Source organism: Orcinus orca, chromosome 9 (genome assembly GCF_937001465.1).
Source record: "Orcinus orca chromosome 9, mOrcOrc1.1, whole genome shotgun sequence".
Classification (NCBI taxonomy): Eukaryota; Metazoa; Chordata; class Mammalia; order Artiodactyla; family Delphinidae; genus Orcinus; species Orcinus orca.
Genome location: NC_064567.1, coordinates 53,413,267 through 53,433,545, shown reverse-complemented (window position 1 = coordinate 53,433,545; position 20,279 = coordinate 53,413,267).

Genomic DNA, 20,279 nt, shown 5'->3' with positions numbered 1-20,279 from the left:
ATGGGACAGCTTGCTTCTCTCTGCCATGTGAGGACATAGTGAGAAGACCACCATCTGCAAACCAGGAGGAGGGCTCTCATCAGAACTTGACCATGCTGGCACCCTGACCTCAGACTTCCCAGCCTCTAGAACTGTGGGAAATAAATTTCTGTTCTGTAAGCTGCCTGGTCTATGGTATTCTGTTATGGCAGCCTGACTAAGACATTACCCAGTGGGATTCTACCTGAATGGAGAATCAACATCAAGGAGGAAGGCTGTCATTACTCTTTTTTTTAAGACTTTACTTTTTTAGAGAAGTTTTAGGTTTACAACAAAATTGAGAAGGAGGTACAGAGATTTCCCATATGTATCCTGCACCCACATGTGCACAGCCTCTTCCATGAACAATATCACGTACCAGAATGCTACATCTTTACCAATGATGAACCTACATTGACATACCATAATCACCCAAAGTTTTACCTTAGGGTTCACTCTTGGTGTTGTACATTCTGTGGGTTTGGACAATGTACAGTGACATATGTCCACTATACTATACAGAGTATTTTCTCTGCTCTAAAAATCCTCTGTGCTCTGTTGACTGCTCTGCCCCCACCCCAACCCTTGGCAACCACTGATCTTTATACTGTCTCTACACTTTCGTCTTTTCCGGAATGTCGTATAGTTGCGATCATACAGCCTTTTCAGATTGGCTTTTTACACTTAGTAATATGCATTTACATTTCCTCACTGTCTTGCAATCGCTTGATAGCTCATTTCTTTTTAGCTCTGAATAATATTCCATTGTCTGGATGTACCATGGTTTATGTATCTGTTCACCTACTGAAGGACATCTTGGTTACTTCCAAGTTTGGGCAATTATGAATGGAGCCACTATAAACATCCATGTGCAGGTTTTTGTGTAGACCTAAGTTTTCAGCTCCTTTTGGTAAATATCAAGGAGCAGGTTTGCTGTGTAGTAAGAATATGTTAAACTTTGTGGGAAACTGCCAGACTGTCTTCCAGAGTGGCTGTACCATTTTGCATTTTGGCAGTGAATGAGAATTGCAGTTGCTTCACATCTTCATCAGCATTTGGTGTTGCCAGTGTTCTGGATTTTGGCCATACTAATATATGTGTAGTGGTATCTCATTGTTTTAGTTTGCACTTCTCTGATAACATATGATGTGGAGCATCTTTTCATATAGATATTTGCCATCCGTGTATCTTCTTTGGTGTAGTGTCTGTTAAGGGCTTTGGGCCATTTTTTAATTGGGTTGTTTTCTTATTTCAATAATTCTTTGTATATTTTGGATAACAGTCCTTTATGTCATTACCTTTTTAAAAGATATTGAGGGAAACAGGAAAATTACCGTATTGATTTTATTCCTTCTGACTACTTTTTGGACTACAATATGATCTGTGGTCCCAACTGCAACCACTCTTTTAACTTAGATTTGAACTGCAATGGATTTGCAACTATGAACAATGATTAAATTGTGATTATATAATGAATATTTGATGTTACTGAATAATCATTTAAAATTTAATTTTGAATGTTTTAAAATATTCTTTACATATTAAGGAGATACCTCCTTTTGCATTTCCTAAAACTGGTACTAAAGGACCCCTTCCCCCATCACAATAATGGTTATTTAAAATTAGTTTTAGTTTCTTCCAAATATTTAATTGTGACTATTGTAGATCTTCACAAATGCAAAACATCCCAAATCCCTGTGCTATCAGCTTCATGCGAGCCCTATTATTCACAACGATGACACAATCAAAATGCGTGACCAGATAAAATGGGGGTGGAAATAGCAGTTCCCAAAGGGTATAGAAAATTGTGTTCTGTATCCAAGGCTACATGTTGTGATGCATACAGCAACATACAAAGGGCAAATAACTAGTATCATTTAGATGAACAATTCATAACTAATTTTGTTAGTATGTATTGCATGAAGTATCACCCTGTTTTGCTAATTTATAATACAAAAGATGATTAGACCAAATGCAATATTTTCTCAAACTGTGTTTTTGTCTATAAATGTATCCGTTTGTCTATCTTAACCCATCTATCCTTAGTGCTGAGTTAAAATGCTTCGTAGAGAAAACAGACCTATATGCCCTTATTATCCATGGGCTACAGAACACTAAAGTGAGAAAAACAGGTTAATATCTTATAAAAGTGGAATGCAAATTATTTGTATGTGCTATTTTCAGGAAAAGACAGATATATTTAATAAGTGAAGGAGAATAAATGCAAACTATTAACCTATAAGCCACATACCCTCATTGATTGCTTATTTCATGTGACTTTGGGGAGTGGAGAGTATTATTTTACCCCTCATGTGCAGAGTCTCTGCTGGCTTAGGACTGCTGGCTCCTTTGCTGACGCATCACTCACTCCTCCTTGCTGAGTGCAGGTTACAGAGAAAGAATAGAGAAAGCCAGCCAAGCCCTTTTCCTTCTATTTTTAGGAGTAGCTTCCTCCACTTTTGTCCTTTTCTCTCCGACACTCAGGTGAACTCCCAGGGATGCGTACAGCCTGCAGTCCTGCCTGTCACTTGGTGTGTGAGTCTGTCTGCTTCAGGGATGGAGTGCTGGGAAATCCTTTGGGTGCAGGTTTAAAGCCATATTCTCTAATCTGCTTTTTCAGCGACAAAGCTGTCATTTAAATCCCCATCTATCCCCTGTGCTTTATTTTTAATTGGTTCTGAACCTAAGATGGGAAGAAAGGAGTATTATATATTGACCTCATAAGAGACGAAAGGTATCACACTGAAATCCCTGGAGCGTATGTTTCTGTGAAATGTGGAAAATAAAGCCACCCTGTTGGAAATTCAGATGAAAATATGACTGAATTACATTCAAATGAACGCTGTTGTATTTTTTAAAAATCCATTTAAAATTTCTAAAATGTGAACCAATCGAATATAAAATCCAAAATCATAAATTTATTTTGGCATTCTTCATCCAGGTCAGATATAGAGAAACTATTCAATTCCAATGTATAAATATAAATATAAATCCCATGATTTATTTCTTCAAAGATAGTGGTTTGGGCTTTAGCCTGTGTTGTGGTTCATTATATAGTTTGTTTAATCATTCAAAAAAAAACATCCTGTGAAAGCCCTTTCCTAAGTTCAGTCTTATTGCCTTTCTTCAATACCAAGTTAATCTAAGAACTAGTGCATGATATTTATGTATGAAAAATTTCAAATAAAAAGGAACATAATTTTGTTAGGGCTTTTAAAAGTTTTTACACTTGAGAAGGACATTTTACAGTATGTTTCACATCTTACAATACTTAGGGAGCATAATACAACTTTATTAGTATTCCTCATTGAATTAAATTTCTTCTTCAAATTTTTTGTTACCTATTTTTAACATTCTGGCCACAAAGTGAACTTTTCATTTTTATTGTCAAAGAATTGAAAAAGTGGAGGAATAAGATTGCCTTGCCTTTCAATATTTTGTATATTTGGTATTTCTCCTAGTAAAGGAGTATTCTTAAGATGCCAGATTTTCTGGTTCTATTTTCCAAATTACATATGTATTATTGCAAATAAGTTCTGCCACAAAGAAGTCCACAGTGAAAATATTAAAGGGAATTAAAGTGCTGTTTATAACATGTGAGCTAGCTCCATTAATCTGAGGGCAAAGGGATTGAGCTATTATGTTCCCAGATGGCATCAGACAATGAATGAACAGTCCTTTCTAAAGTGTTAAGGTTTTTTTTTTTCCTGAAGGTTAGGCCTAGGAGCAACAAATTGATGCTGGTTAATTGAAGTCCCTGAGAAGCATTTCAACTCAAGTTTAAAACTTTATGCCCCGAGTCATTAGGTCTCTGTTAACTAGAAAAAGATGTTTAAAGTTTTAAAGAGATACCTCCTAAGCCATATTTGGGGGTAAAAACAGGAGTTAAACTAAGTCTGTATATATATATTTGTTCTGCAGATTTGTAGGCACAATTGATTTTTCTTAAGTTTTTAGGCTCTCAGATGGGTATTTTGTGAGACAAGAATGAGATGGTGATTGTTACAAATGCCAAATTGTTGAAAAATACTATGTTTCCTGGCCAAAAAATTTGGCGATTATGATCATGCAGTAGGAACTTCCTTTTGTCCATTCCTCTGAATTCTTAGTATTTATTTTCTTGTAGTGATTATTCGACCCTCAGAATGTACTACCTTACCACACTCATTGTATAGCAGAAAGAGCAAAAGCTTTGGAATCAGACATACTTGGGGTATGTCTAGCACTCGTGAGCTATCGGACTTGGACTATTTTCTCGTAACTGATGTGAATCTCAATTTTCTTAGCTGTAAAATAGAACAATAAGTACATTACAGAAAAGTTGCACAATGATTTAATAAATTATATAATGTCCCTAGCAAAGTTCCTGGCACGTAGTAGGTGCCCAACACATTTAAATATAACAAAGTCTTGTATTTCCCACTAAGGCATCACGTGCTTGAGGAAAGGAACTATGCTGCTTTTTTAGTGTTAGAATAATTATCTGTGGCTGCAGCTGCAGCTGCATTCCCTTCATGAAGATTCCTTTACTGGCACAGGTAGAGCTCTTGTAAGGGTTTTCAGTGACTGAGCAGACAGGGCACGTCAGACTTCACTGTAGAACTGCCTTGTGTTCTTTGATTTAACTCCTTTGGCTCTAGATGGAGAGGGGGATGAGATGATGTCGGAGAGGTTTCCTGTCTTGCGGGCACCTGGGCAGCCTGGAGACCACAGTTCCAGGACTCCATTGCCTTCAGGGTTCCGGTTACATCCTGGCAATTAAAGGCTTTCATGAAGATTCAGAATGGGAAAGGGGAGAAACCGTTCTCCAGATGCATCAGGTCAGGCACATGGCATATGCAGATGGCTGAGATGGGTTTTGCCTGCAGTTTGGGGGCATCTTCCTCAAAATCTCTCCTTTGATTATGCAGGCAGATGAGATTACTGATGGCAGCTTCCTTCTAACCCCGAAACTCTGGATTTCCTGGGAGAGCTCACAATGTCTAGAGTAGCTTTTGTTCTTCTGATCAAACTTTAATAGATACCTAATACTAGCTTCTTTCAGTTTAACAGCTGACACAGGAAACTTGTTATCCATTTTTATGAGCCAACAAACTAAACCTAAGCCTGGTGTGTGTACTCAAATTCATTTGAAAGAAAAGGAAAGCTAACAATTTATTACTTTCAATTTTGGACAGATTATTTTGGTGATAATATCTTGTTCATGGTAAAACTAAGTGAAATTTTGAATAAATTATTGAAAGTTATCAGTTTCAGGTTAATAAGGCATATGGTATCCTCTGCCCTCCTATGAATTGATTTTTAGTGAAAAGGAGAAAGGGAAAAGAGTTATTAATTAATTTGAAAAACGTATTTTGGTAAGCAGAAGGAAAAGCTGCTTCTTTTTTCTTTTGGATTGGGAAATACTTCAGTGCATTCTTGGATGCTGTGGCTTGTAAATACTTGTATAAAACATGCTAGAATGTTTTCTGGGAATATAGACACGTAGAATTAACAAATAAATAAGTGATTTCAATAATTATGTTGCTCAGATCATCCTATACAATTAGAAATTGGTTAATGTAGGAAGATTCATATGGTCATATGGACTGTACTTCTGAATTGGATTTCCATATCTGATAGCTGTGCTATTTCAGGACGACTTTCTACCAGAGTTGAGGGTAGAGCGATGACTTGGCCAAAATCTCTGATTCTGAAAACTAGAATCTTCTGGGGAGAAAACTTCAGTGTAGATGTTAATATGATATTTATAAGAGTGTTTTTAGGACCTATTATTTGGGAATGGTAATGACTGATTTGAGGGTAACAAAAAGTCAAAAAAATTTGATACCCTCTTTCCTAAACATTTCCTAAAATTGTTCACATTATACAGTAATTTTTAGATCAAGATTTAAGCAGAGTTTTATGAGATTGTGGGATGAATGGTTCCAAGGTGTGCTGCTGATCTGGTCTGTATGAGTGGGTCAGGGTCTGTTAATCCATGATACCACTGTCCTCCAATCCTGACCCAAGTCTCAACAATGGCCATCAGGAGGGGTAAGAGTATGTACCCACGTAAGCCCATGCTCATTTGAGAGTTCATACCTGTTGTGGAGGGCCACTATGATGTCCTTCATAACATATAACTTTAAAGCATTTTTTATAAAACTTCATATAACACCTGTACGTTCATTATCTCATATGTTTCTCAGTTATCTTGCAAAAAAACAAAAAAGATATTTTCATCTTTATTTTAAAAGATGCAGAATCTCAAGATCAAAGCACATCAATGTCTTGACTAAGGTTATCTAGGAAGTTTAAAGGGAGGGTGGAGGGTGGAATCTGGGTGCACTGACCTCTAGGCCAGTGTTTTTTCCTACTGCCATCTGAGCAGTAGTAGTGGGTTTTTATTTTAATTTCGGGCACTGGGAATCTTGAGTGAGAGGATGACATAGCTCTAACACATAATATTAATAAAAAAGATATCACTAGTAGAAAGTAATTGCGGGCACAGTAAAAGATATGAAGCCCCACATTGCAAATTTTCTTTCAAACTTCAGTGTCTTATCTTTTCATTCAGCCAAGGATGTGCTGTTAGTCATCCATTGTTGCCAGAATGAACAACTTCAAAGAAACCATCAGCCGCCTGGCAAGGTTTTCTCCCCAACACTGATCCAATGAATCTATGCCAGGCTATTTGCACCATCTGTTGGGCCTGATTCAGTGGAGGGAGGAAGGGTGGACAGCTGGAGCTGTCAGCTTTGAAATGCCACTTACTGGGGAAATACCAGAGTTCACAGCAAAAGGCATCAAAGCAAAGTCCTCTGCTAGTCCAAAAAGAAGACTGGTTAAATATGGTGGCATTTCTGATGAAGGTCTTCTCTTTCCAGACACTCAGGTCCCTTTTTTATCCTCCCTAGCCTCCTTCTGAGGGAGGATTTTGTTGTGCCATGTGAAAGAGATGTGAGCAGAGACTTTTCATGTGAGTATAGTAGGAAATTGGGAAGCAGGGCATCTTGAAACTTTTGTTTGATTTTGCATTAGAGGAAGAGGTATACATTCATACTTGTGTCCATTTAGCTATTCACCCATTCATTGAATGCTTACTGTACTCCAAGTGCTGATGGATGAAAGAGAATAATAACTACCATTTATTATGTACCTACCATGTGCAGTGTGCTTTAACTATAATTACTGTTGGCAAGAATACAACGGTACGAGAAGTATTTTCTCATTTTTCCATGACAAATAACCAATTCTGTGACTGTGACCAATTTTTAAAATAACCCAGGATTTCAATCCCAGATAAGTCCCTTTCACTTATCTGGTGATTTGGCACAAATTTACTTAGAGAAATCTAAAAAGTAAGAATTGAAAGTTCTCTGCCTCTCGAACTTCACTCTTCAGAAGTCACCACCATTTAATAATACAATATCTTACAATAAATTGTTTTAATTAAAATGGAATCTTTTTTTTTTTTTTTTTTTAATTTATTTATTTATGGCTGTGTTGGCTCTTCGTTTCTGTGCGAGGGCTTTCTCTAGTTGGGGCGAGCGGGGGCCACTCTTCATCACGGTGCGCGGGCCTCTCACTATTGCGGCCTCTCCTGTTGCGGAGCACAGGCTCCAGACACGCAGGCTCAGTAATTGTGGCTCACGGGGCAGGCCGCTCTGCGGCATGTGGGATCTTCCCAGACCAGGGCTCGAACCCATGTCCCCTGCATCGGCAGGCAGACTCTCAACCACTGCACCACCAGGGAAGCCCTAAAATGGAATCTTAAACATAATGGGTTGGAGGTTACTTTTATTAAAAAATAATGTATTATGGACATCTTTCTAGGTCAGTAGATTATATTTACTTATTCTTTTTTACTGCACACTTAGTATTCCATAGTAAGGTTATATCATAATTTATGCTACTGTTTCATTTTGATGGTCATTTAAACTATTTTCAGTATATTTTACAAGATAGAGCTATAATGAAAATCATGTCTTTATGGCATTCATAGTAATTGTTTGAAACATAATTAATGACAATACCAAATATTCTAATGCATGAAATTATTCATTCAAATCTTTATTCATTACTGTGAAAGGTTGCTCCCCCATTCCTTTCATAGAGTTTTGCCAATGTCTTAAGTAGAAAAAATTGTGTTGATTTGCATTTACAAGGGACTCTGTCCAATCATGCTGCTCTCATATATGAAAGAGCCTTGTATCTCAAGAATTAAGTTATATGAAAATAAAGCACCCAATTTTGTTAATTCTATTTACCGTACTTACATTAAAATGAAAGATAGTCATAAGGGAAGAGCAAACAGAAAGACTACACAGTCCTGTTAGCATTCTTATATTTGCTAATATCATTGAGATGGAAATTGATGAGTTTAATCACACAGGAAAATCAAATCCTAGACAAAAACCTCTTTACAATTCCTTGTAGAAAGAGAATTTCACTGGAAGGATTTATATCCTAAGGAATACAGTAATTTTAACGGAAAACATTCTTTCAACAGATCAAAATACATACTATTTAGATTAGAATATTTTTAACTTAGTACAAATATCTAGTCAGGTGGATCTAAACCACATTCTAATCTCATCTGAATCAACTGTTTATTTCCTTGATATTCAATTAATGATAATTTGCTTGTTAAGTGTTTATGAAAAGTCCACACAATATCTTTGATATACTTAATAACATAGCTCATAATTTGTAGGCTATTACATTCTGTAGGACATCGCTTAGCATAATACCATTGCAAAAACTATACGAACATATACTTGTCATTTTAAAATCTTTTAAGCCAAATACTCTTATAACAAAACTTTAGTGTAGTGAAAATGTCTATTAAAGTATTTAAGCCACATTAATTCAATCATCTCAAAAGATATTTAGGTTAGTAAGATTCTAGGTTAAACAAATAGTACCTTCATCTTCGGGATATGCTGAAATAAAAACTACTTTTTTTGATCATAAAAGCCAAAGACAGTTTCAAGTACAAAAAAGTCATTATCCTACTATTATTAATCTTGTTATCTTTATCTTTTTCATACAAAACTTTTATTTTTTAATCTTACTCTATGAACAATTTGGATTTGGACCCCAGTTTTCCTTTGTTTTATTTATTTATTTATTTATGGCTGCATTGTGTCTTTGTTGCTGTGCGTGGGCTTTCTCTAGTTGTGGTGGGTGGGGGCTACTCTTCGTTGCAGTGTGGTGGCTTCTTTTGTTGTGGAGCATGGCCTCTAGGTGCACGGGCTTCAGTAGTTGTGGCACGTGGGCTCAGTAGTTGTGGCTCACGGGCTCTAGAGCACAGGCTTAGTAGTTGTGGTGCATGGGCTTAGTTGCTCCACTGCACGAGGGATCTTCCCAGACCAGGGCTCGAATCCGTGTCCCCTGCATTGGCAGGTGGAGTGTTCACCACTGTGCCACCTGAGAAGTCCTTCCTTTATGTTTATAGAATAATTTACCTTGCCTATTGGTTTATGGTATTCATAAGCATAATTTTTAATTACTGCAAATATTTTATTATGTGTTTATCCATCAGTAACCTAAGTCATTTCTTTATTCTTGGACATTCATTTTGTATTCATTTTTCACTCATAAATAATGTTGAAAGGATGAATACTCATGTATATATTGTTTCACCTATTATGAGTTATTTTATTAGGACATATTGCTTGAAGTTAAATGTCTAGATTAAATGGAATGGACATAAGTAAAATGTTCTGTTTTATTTTAGCAGTATAATATCAACAAAATTTAAAAAATATACAGTGTTAGGGATCAAATTGCCTGAAATATATATGTGTGTATATGTATAAATATGTATATACCTGTGTGTGTATATATATGCGTGTGTGTGTATGCAAATAGCCAATGTTGACTATATAGCTTAATACTGAATCTTGAATATATGAAATAATAAGCCTAAATGGGGGTTCAAGATACAGAGTTGGATGTCATAGAATCAGTCAATCTTTCATGCATAAACCTTCCACCATAAATAAGCATTCCAAAGAACAAAGAGATTTCCATGGAGTGGCATATGGCCCAAACCACCAGTGTCCTATTGTTATGAATACTTCTTGACAAGAAGTGATTCTGTTAGATAATTTTGTGCCTGTTCACTAGCCATGTCCAAAATATTTTGCTTTCATTAAAACAAGGAAGGTGAAACAAAAGAGTTGAAAGGTATTGACAAGATTAAGTAAAATTGATATTCAGTTTTCTTCCTCTCAACACTGGACATCTCTTAATTACTCACCACCACCTAAACCCCAAAATCCAAAAACTCCAAACAAATCAAGCACACCTCTACACCCATCCACACAGGACCTAAGACACCATCTAAGGCTAAACCAAACTTCAAGCCATAATTGGAAAAGAGAAGCTTACAGGGTGGTGAGCTCATTATACTTTTCTCCTTTCCCAGTTGAGTTCGAAATATTTCTTTTCACTTACTAATTCAAGCCAGAGTAGCCACCCATCAGCAGGGGTTCAGCTTGAGCTCTTCTGACTAAGTGTATGATTTCTAAAAATATATTCACAGTAACAAAATTTAATTAAAGCCAAAGCAAATTACAGGGAGAGAGACCTTTAAGATGGTGGAGGAGTAAGATGCGGAGATCACCTTGCTTCCCACAGATACATCAGAGATACATCTACATGTGGAACAGCTCCTACAGAACACCTACTGAACGCTGGCAGAAGACCTCAGACCTCCCAAAAGTCAAGAAACTCCCCACATACCTGGGTAGGGCAAAAAAACCCCACAAAGACAAAATAATAGGGACAGGACCCGCACCTCTGGGAGGGAGCTGTGAAGGAGGAAAAGTTTCCACACACTAGGAAGCCCTTTCACTGGCGGAGATAGGGGGTGGCGGGGGTAGCTTCGGAGCCACAGAGGAGAGTGCAGCAACAGGGGTGTGGGCACATGAGGGCTGGGAGCTGAGGCTCCGGCTTTGGAGGTCGGATCCCAGGGAGAGGACTGGGGTTGGCTGTGTGAACACAGCCTGAAGGGGGGTGGATAGCACACCACAGCTAGCTGGGAGAGAGTCCAGGAAAAAGTCTGGACCTGCCTAAGAGGCAAGACACCATTGTTTTGGGGTACGTGAGGAGCGGGGATTCAGAGTACCACCTAAATCAGCTCCAGAGATGGGTGCGAACTGCGGCTATCAGCACAGACACCAGATACAGGCATGAAATGCTAAGGCTGCTGCTGCAGACACCAAGAAGCCTGTGTGCAAGCACAGATCATTATCCACACCTCCCCTCCCGGGACCCTGTGCAGCCCGCCACTGCCAGGGTCCTGTGATCCAGGGACAACTTCCCCGGGAGAACACACAGCATGCCTCAGGCTGTTACAACTTTATGTTGGCCTCTGCTGCCGCAGGCTCGCCCGCATTCTGTACCCCTCCTTCCCCTGGCCTGAGTGAGCCAGAGCCCCCTAACAGCTGCTACTTTAACCCCGTCCTGTCTGGGTGGGGAACAGACACCCTCAGGTGACCTACATGCAGAGGCAGGGCCAAATCCAAAGCTGAACCCCAGGAGCTGTGCGAACAAAGAAGAGAAAGGGAAATTTCTCCCAGCAGTCTTAGGAGCAGTGGATTAAATCTTCACAATGAACATGATGTACCCTACATCTCTGGAATAGCTGAATAGACAACGAATCATGCCAAAATTGAGGCAGTGGAATTTGGGAGCAAATGTAGACCTGGGGTTTGTTTTCTGCTTCTAATTTGTTTTGGTTTTATGTTTATCTTAGCTCAGTATTTAGAGTTTATTATCATTGCTAGATATGTTTATTGATTTGGTTTCTCTCTTCCTTTTTCTTTATATATAGATATATATATTTTTTCCTTTTCTCTTTTTGTGTGTATGTGTGTGCTGCTTTGTGTGACTTTCTCTGTATAGCTTTGCTTTCTGTCCATTTCTTATTTTTAAATTTTTTTGTATAGTTTTTAGCACTTGTTTATCATTGGTGGATTTGCTGTTAGGTTTGATTGCTCTCTTCTTTCTTTTTTCTTTCTTTATTTTTAATTAAAAAAATTTTTTATTTTAATAACTTTATATTTATTTTCTTTATTTCTTCCATTTTTTCTCACTTTTCTTCTGAGCTGTGTGGCTGACAGCGTCTTGGTACTCTGGCCAAGTGTCAGGCCTGTGCCTCTGAGGTGGGAGAGCCTAGTTCAGGACATTGGTCCACCAGAGAACTTGCAGCTCCACATAATATCAAATGGCAAAAGCTCTCCCAGAGAGCTCCATCTCAATGCTAAGAGCCAGCTCCACTAAACGACCAGCAAGCTCCAGTGCTGGATACCCTATGCCAAACAACTAGCAGGACAGGAACACAACCCCCACCCATTAGCAGACAGGCTGCCTAAAATCATAATAAGTTCACAGACACCCCAAAACACACCACCGGACGTGGTCCTGCCCATCAGAAAGACAAGATCCAGCCTCATTCACCAGAACACAGGTACCAGTCCCCTCCACCAGGAAGCCTACACAACACACTGAACCAACCTTAGCCACTGGGGGCAGACACCAAAAACAATGGGAATTACGAGCCTGAAGCCTGCGAAAAGGAGACCCCAGACACACTAAGTGAAGCAAAATGAGAAGACAGAGAAACACACATCAGATGAAGGAGCAAGGTAAAACCCCACCAGACCAAACAAATGAAGAGGAAATAGGCAGTCTACCTGAAAAAGAATTCAGAGTAATGATAATAAAGATTATCTAAAATCTTGGAAATAGAATTGAGAATATACAAGAAATGCTTAACAAGGATCTAGAAGAACTAAAGAGCAAACAGACAATGATGAACAACACAATAAACGCAATTAAAAATTCTCTAGAAGGAATCAATAGCAGAATAACTGAGGCAGAAGAACGAATAAGTGATGTAGAAGATAAAATAGTGGAAATAACTGCCATGGAGCAGAATAAAGAAGAAAGAATGAAAAGAATTGAGGACAGTCTCAGAGACCTCTGGGACAACATTAAATGCACCAACATTTGAATTACAGGGGAACCAGAAGGAGAAGAGATAAAGAAAGGGACTGAGAAAATATTTGAAGAGATTATAGTTGAAAACTACTAATATGAGAAAGGAAATAATCAAGTTCAGGAAGTGCAGAGAGTCCCATACAGGATAAATCCAAGGAGAAACACACTATGACACATATTAATCAAACTATCAGAAATTAAATAGAAAAAATATTAAAAGCAGCAAGGGAATAGCAACAAATAACATACAAGGGAATTCCCATAAGGTTAACAGCTGATCTTTCAGCAGAAACTCTGCAAGCCAGAAGGGAGTGGCAGGACATATTTAAAGTGATGAAGGAGAAAACCTACAATGAAGATTACTCTACCCAGCAAGGATCTCATTCAGATTCAATAGAGAAATTAAAGCCTTGACAAATAAGCAAAAGCTAAGAGAATTCAGCACCACCAAACCAGCTTTACAACAAATGCTAAAGGAACTTCTCTAGGCAGGAATCACAAGAGAAGGAAAAGACCTACAATAACAAACCCAAACAATTAAGAAAATGATAATAGGAACCTACATATCAATAACTGCCTTAAATGTAAATGGATTAAATGCTACAACCAAAAGACGTAGACTGGCTGAATGGATTAAAAAACCAGACCCATATATATGCTGTCTACAAGAGACCCACTTCAGACCTAGGGACACATACAGACTGAAAGTGAGGGAATGGAAAAAGATATTCCATGCAAATGGAAGTCAAAAGAAAGCTAGAGTAGCAGTTCTCTTATCAGACAAAATAGACTTTAAAATAAAGACTGTTACAAGACACAAAGAAGGACACTATGTAACAATCAAGGGATCAATCGAAAAAGATATAAAAATTGTAAATATTTATGCCCCCAGCATAGGAGCACCTCAATACTTAAGGCAAATGCTAACAGCCATAAAAGGGGATATCAACAGTAACACAATCATAGTAAGGGACTTTAACACCCCACTTTCACCAATGGACAGATCATACAAAATGAAAATAAGGAAACACAAGCTTTAAACTATACATTAAACAAGATGGACTTAACTGATATTTATAGGACATTCCATCCAAAAACAACAGAATACACTTCTCAGGAGCTCATGGAACATTCTCCAGGATAGATCATATCTTGGGTAAAAAATCAAGCCTTGGTAAATTTAAGAAAATTGAAATCGTATCAGGTATCTTTTCTGCCCACAACACTATGAGACCAGATATCAATTACAGGATAAAATCTGTAAAAAGTACAAACACACGGAGGCTAAATAATACATTACTAAGTAAGCAAGGGATCACAGAAGAAACTAAAGAGGAATCAAAAAATACTTAGAAACAAATGACAATGAAAACATGATAGCCCAGAATCTATGGGATGCAGCAAAAGCAGTTCTAAGAGGGAAGTTTATAGGAATACAATCCTACCTCAAGAAACAAGAAAAATCTCATATAAAGAACCTAACCATACACGTAAAGCAAGTAGAGAAAGAAGAACAAGAAAACTTCAAATTTAGCAGAAGGAAAGAAATCATAAAGATCAGATCAGAAATAATGAAAAAGAAATGAAGGAAACAATAGCAGAGATCAATAAAAGTAAAAGCTTGTTCTTTGAGAAGATAAACAAAATTGATAAACCATTAGCCAGACTCATCGAGAAAAGAAGGGAGAAGACTCAAATAAATAGAAATGAAAAAGGAGAAGTAACAACTGACACTACAGAAATACAAAGGATCACGAGAGACTACTACATGCAACTATATGCCAGTAAAATGGACAACCTGGAAAAAATGGACAAATTCTTAGAAAAGCACAACCTTCTGAGACTGAGCCAGGAAGAAATAGAAAATATAAAGAGACCAATCATAAGCACTGATGTTGAGACTGTGATTAAAAATCTTCTGACAAACAAAAGCCCAGGACCAGATGGCTTCACAGACGAATTCTATCAAACATTTAGAGAAGAGCTAGCACCCATCCTTCTCAAACTCTTCCAAAATATAGCAGAGGGAGGAACACTCCCGAGTTCATTCTGCGAGGCCACCATCACACTAATACCAAAACCAGACAAAGATGTTACAAAGAAAGAAAACTACAGACCAGTAGCACTGATGAATATATATGCAGAAATCCTCAACAAAATAGTAGCAAACAGACTCCAGCGGCACATTAAAAGGATCATACACCAGGATCAAGTTGGGTTTATCCCAGGAATGCAAGGATTCTTCAAGATATGCAAATCCATCAATGTTATTTACCATGTTAACACATTCAAGGAGAAAAACCATATGATTATCTCAATAGATGTAGGAAAAGCTTTTGACAAAATTCAATACTCATTTATGATAAAAACCTTCCAGAAAGTAGGTGTAGAGGGAAATTACCTCAACATAATACAGGCCATATATGCCAAAAACATAGCCAACATCATTCTCAATGGTGACAACCTGAAACCATTTCCTCTAAGATCAGGAACAAGACAAGGTTGTCCTCTCTCACCACTACTATTCGACATAATTTTGGAAATTTTAGCCACAGCAATCAGAGAGGGAAAAGAAATAAAAAATCCAAATCAGAAAAGCAATAAAGCCGTCACTCTTTGCAGATGACATGATACTATATATAGAGAATCTCAAAGATGCTACCAGAAAACCACTAGAGGTAATCAATGAACTTTGTAAAGTAATAGGATACAAAATTAATGCACAGAAATCTCTTGCATTCCTATATACTAATGATGAAAAATCTGAAAGAGAAATTAAGGAAACACTCCCATTTACCACTGCAACAAAAAGAATAAAATGCCTAGGAATAAACCTACCGAAGGAGACAAAAGACCTGTATGCAGAAAACTATAAGACACTATCGAAAGAAATTACAGATGATACAAACAGATGGAGAGATATACCATGTTCTTGGATTGGAAGAATCAACATTGTGAAAATGACTGTACTACCCAAAGCAATCTACAGATTCATTGCAATCCCTATCAAACTACCAATGGCATTTTTCACATAACCAGAACAAAACATTTCACAATTTGTATGGAAATACAAAAGACCCCGAATAGACAAAGCAATCTTGAGAAAGAAAAACGAAGCTGGAGGAATCAGGCTCCTGGACTTAAGACGATACTACAAACCTACAGTAATCAAGACAGTATGGTCCTGGCACAAAGACAGAAATACAGTTCAGTGGAACAGGATAGAAAGCCCAGAGATAAACCCACACAAATACTTCACCTTATTTTTGATAAAGGAGGCAGGAATATACAATGGAGAAAAGACAGCCTCTTCAATAAGTTGTGCTGGGGAAACTGGACAGCTACATGTAAAAGAATGAAATTGGAACACTTCCTAACACCATACACAAAAATAAACTCAAAATGGATTAAAGACCTAAATGTAAGGCCAGACACTATAAAACTCTTAGAGGAAAACATTGGCAGAACATTCTTTGACATAAATCACAGCAAAATCCTTTTGACCACTTTCTAGAGAAATGGAAATAAAAACACAGATGAACAAATGGGACCTAATGAAACTTCAAAGCTTTTTTGCACAGCAAAGGAAACCATAAACAAGACGAAAAGACAACCCTCAGAATGGGAGAAAATATTTGCAAATGAAGCAACTGACAGAGGATTAATGTCCAAAATTTACAAGCAGCTCATGTAGCTCAATATCAGAAAAACAAAGAACCCAATCCAAAAATGAGCAGAAGACCTAAATAGACATTTCTCCAAAGAAGATATACAGATTGCCAACAAACACATGAAAGGATGCTCAACATCACTAATCATTAGAGAAGTGCAAATCAAAACTACTATGAGGTATCACCTGACACCAGTCAGAATGGCCATCATCGAAAAATCTACAAACAAATGCTGGAGAGGGTGTGGAGAAAAGGGAACCCTATCGCACTGTTGGTGGGATTGTAAATTGATACAGCCACTATGGGGAACAGTATGGAGGTTTCTTAAAAAACTAGAAATAGAACTACCATACGGCCCAGTAATCCCACTATTGGGCATATACTCTGAGAAAACCATAATTCAAAATGAGTCATGTACCACAATGTTCATTGCAGCTCTATTTACAATAGTGAGGACATGCAAAGAACCTAAGTGTCCATCGACAGATGAATGGATAAAGAAGATGTGGCCCATATATATAATGGAATATTACTCAGCCATAAAAAGAAACAAATGAGTTATTTGTAGTGAGGTGGATGGACCTAGAGTGTGTCATAGAGAGTGAAGTAAGTCAGAAAGAGAAAAACAAGTACCATATGCTAATACTTAAATATGGAATCTAAAAGAGAAAAAATGTTCTAAAGAACCTAGGGGCAAGACAGGAATAAAGATGCAGACATAGATAATGGATTTGAGGATATGGGCAGGGGGAAGGTTAAGCTGGGGCGAAGTGAGAGAGTGGCATGGACATATATACACTACCAAATGTAAAACAGCTAGTGGGAAGCAGCTGCATAGCACAGGGAGATCAGCTGGGTGCTTTTTGACCACCTAGAGGGGTGGGATAGGGAGTGTGGGAGGGAGACGCATGAGGGAGGAGATATGGGGGTATGTATATATCTGATTCACTTTGTTATAAAGCAGAAACCAACACAGCACTGTAAAGCAGTTATACTCCAATAAAGATGTAAAAAACAAAAAAAGCAAATTACTGGTCCAGTGGAGTTCATTATAATGGGATGTTACTCATATTTGTATTTTATCAAGAATATAAATCAACCTGCTAAAGGTTTTCTTTACCCTCCCCTTCTGGAAGCCACCTGCCAATTTATATATTCTGCTCTCATGAGTGGGTACTTAGGGAAGCCAGTCCTGTCTGTGTGTTTCAGCATTACATAACAGATATGAAGTATTTGCCACTCACGTGATAAGATTCACAAATGCGATGAGATACAGTGGTGTAATTTTTATGTTATTAGGTTGTAATGCACTTTAGGAAAATACTTTCAAAGAGGCCACCCTTTGTCTATAGCATGGAAACCAGAATTTACCTTGCATGAGACATTCAGGATGGATTTATTTTCCAGAGGAAAGATGATAGGCAAAATACTCACTCCCTGGACCCATGAAGAGGACTTTATGAGTTCAGTCTGCCTTAAATAATAATAAACAATTACAGCCCTTATTATATACCACATATTTTTCTAAGCTCTTGTATTTGTGTTAACTCAGTCAGTCCTTTCCATAGCTGTATGAGATGTAGATTATTATTTGTTTTTGGATGAAGAAACTAAAGCACAGTTAAATAAGTTACCTGAGGTCACACAGCTACCAAATGGTAGAGCTGAGAATCAAATCCTGGCAATCCCAGTCCAGAATGCATCCTCTTAATCACTGCTCCCATTGGGAGGTTGGAGAGACGGGGTACACGGAGAGATGGTACTGGGATGTCTAGGCTAGATGCTTCCTCTTTTCCAAATGCAAATTGTACCTAAGAATGTATGAGGGACCAGTGTCTCTGTCATAGGCCAGTAAAACAGACTCATAGGGCTGTGCTTCTCAAAGTTCAGCATACATAGGGATTACCTGAACAGCTTGTTAAAACACAGATTTCCAGGCTCCATTTTCAGATATGCTGATTTGAGATTGTGCACAAAGATTTATATGTCTAATACGTTGTAGTTGATTCTGATTCTGGCTTAAGGGTCACATTTTAAGCAGCAGTGGTATGAAGGACACCTGGACCCTGAGGATCCCAGATGAGTAACATCCCCAATGGGATGAGATACAACTCTGGCTAAGAATTCAAAAGTTATCCAGTGAATAAAAAGTCAGAATGTCATTGGCTGACAAGATTGCCTTTGTTTTTCCAGTAGAGTTTATTTTACACATTCGATCATTTTAATTTAACAGGGCTTCACAGAAAGTGGGGAATGAGTGAGGAGGTCACGGCCCAATAACCAGGGAGCAGAGACATACCAATGAAGGGATGGAGATTTGACAAAACAGAGTTGAAAAGGAACTTCTAGGTCCTTTCAAGATTTAAGGCAGGCTGAGGACTCCTAAGTCTTGCACTGTTTCTCAGGAAATGTTTAGGTATCAGTCTTTACGGTTTGAGGCGAATATCTGCTAACTGAGGGCTTCAAAATGCCTGTGTGTTAGTCTAGCCACTACATGTTTGTTAAGGAGTGTCTTATGTTAATTATACTTAGTATTTTATGGCCGGAAGTTCCTTTTTTCCTTTCAGCCCTCTCTTCCTTGTTTTCAGAAACATTTATAGAACAAACTACTATGTGCTAGACTTTGCAGTATTGATAGGTAGTGGGGATCATGGTGTCTGTGGTCAAGCAAGGGGAAACAGACACTAAACACACAATGAAGCATGTACTCCATGAATTAATTGCGATAGTGATGAGTTCTGTGAAGGAGATGCTGGGGATGGGGCTGGAAAGTTGCCGTGGTACGTCTTTGAAAGATTGGACATCATTCCTTAAGATACTAAATCTACCACAGGGAAATCTCTGTAGTAGACAAGGTCAGACTGCCTTTCTCTGTGGTATCTGTCACATGATTACGTTGTGAAGAGGCCATTTGTCGCTACTTGGGTTTGCGTTATTTCATTCTTGAACAAGAAAGAAAGGCCATATTTCAATGGACTTTGTGGATGCTCATCCTAAATACCCCCCCCCCCCCAAAAAAAGCATGTGAATGTCTAAACTCTTTGACAGTTACTGTTTATTACTTTTCTGGTGGCCATATGACCTGCATACACATGCTCTGTTCTGTTGTCTGTTTCAGATTGTAAAACTACTACAGGTCAGAGGCCCAGAGCTATGCAATTAATTTTCTCAGAACTGAGAGCTTCATGCACGATTAGGTGCTTAAACACTTTTTCATTCTAGGGATAATGCTCATTGAAGTTTGTGTATGTATTTGATTGATGGCCCAAATGATGTTTGGTTTTACACAGATAATATTGATGACTGTTTAATACAGTGTTAAGATGATTATGCTTATAAGCCAAAGTTTCAAAAATTAGTGAGAAAGCCATACATGGCCTTTTGTTATGTCATAGGGCCATATGCTTATGTAGAGTTAGTTATTTTTGATTAAATTTCTGTGTTTTGCTAGAGGGTAAGGGATAAATGTGGAGTATGGCAAGATGTCACAGTAGGTTTGTTAAATAGACATTAACGCTAAACTTTACAAAGTATCGCAAAGTTAAAGTCATGTTCTAATGTGGCATGGTTATCTGTATAGACTTTGAATCTTTT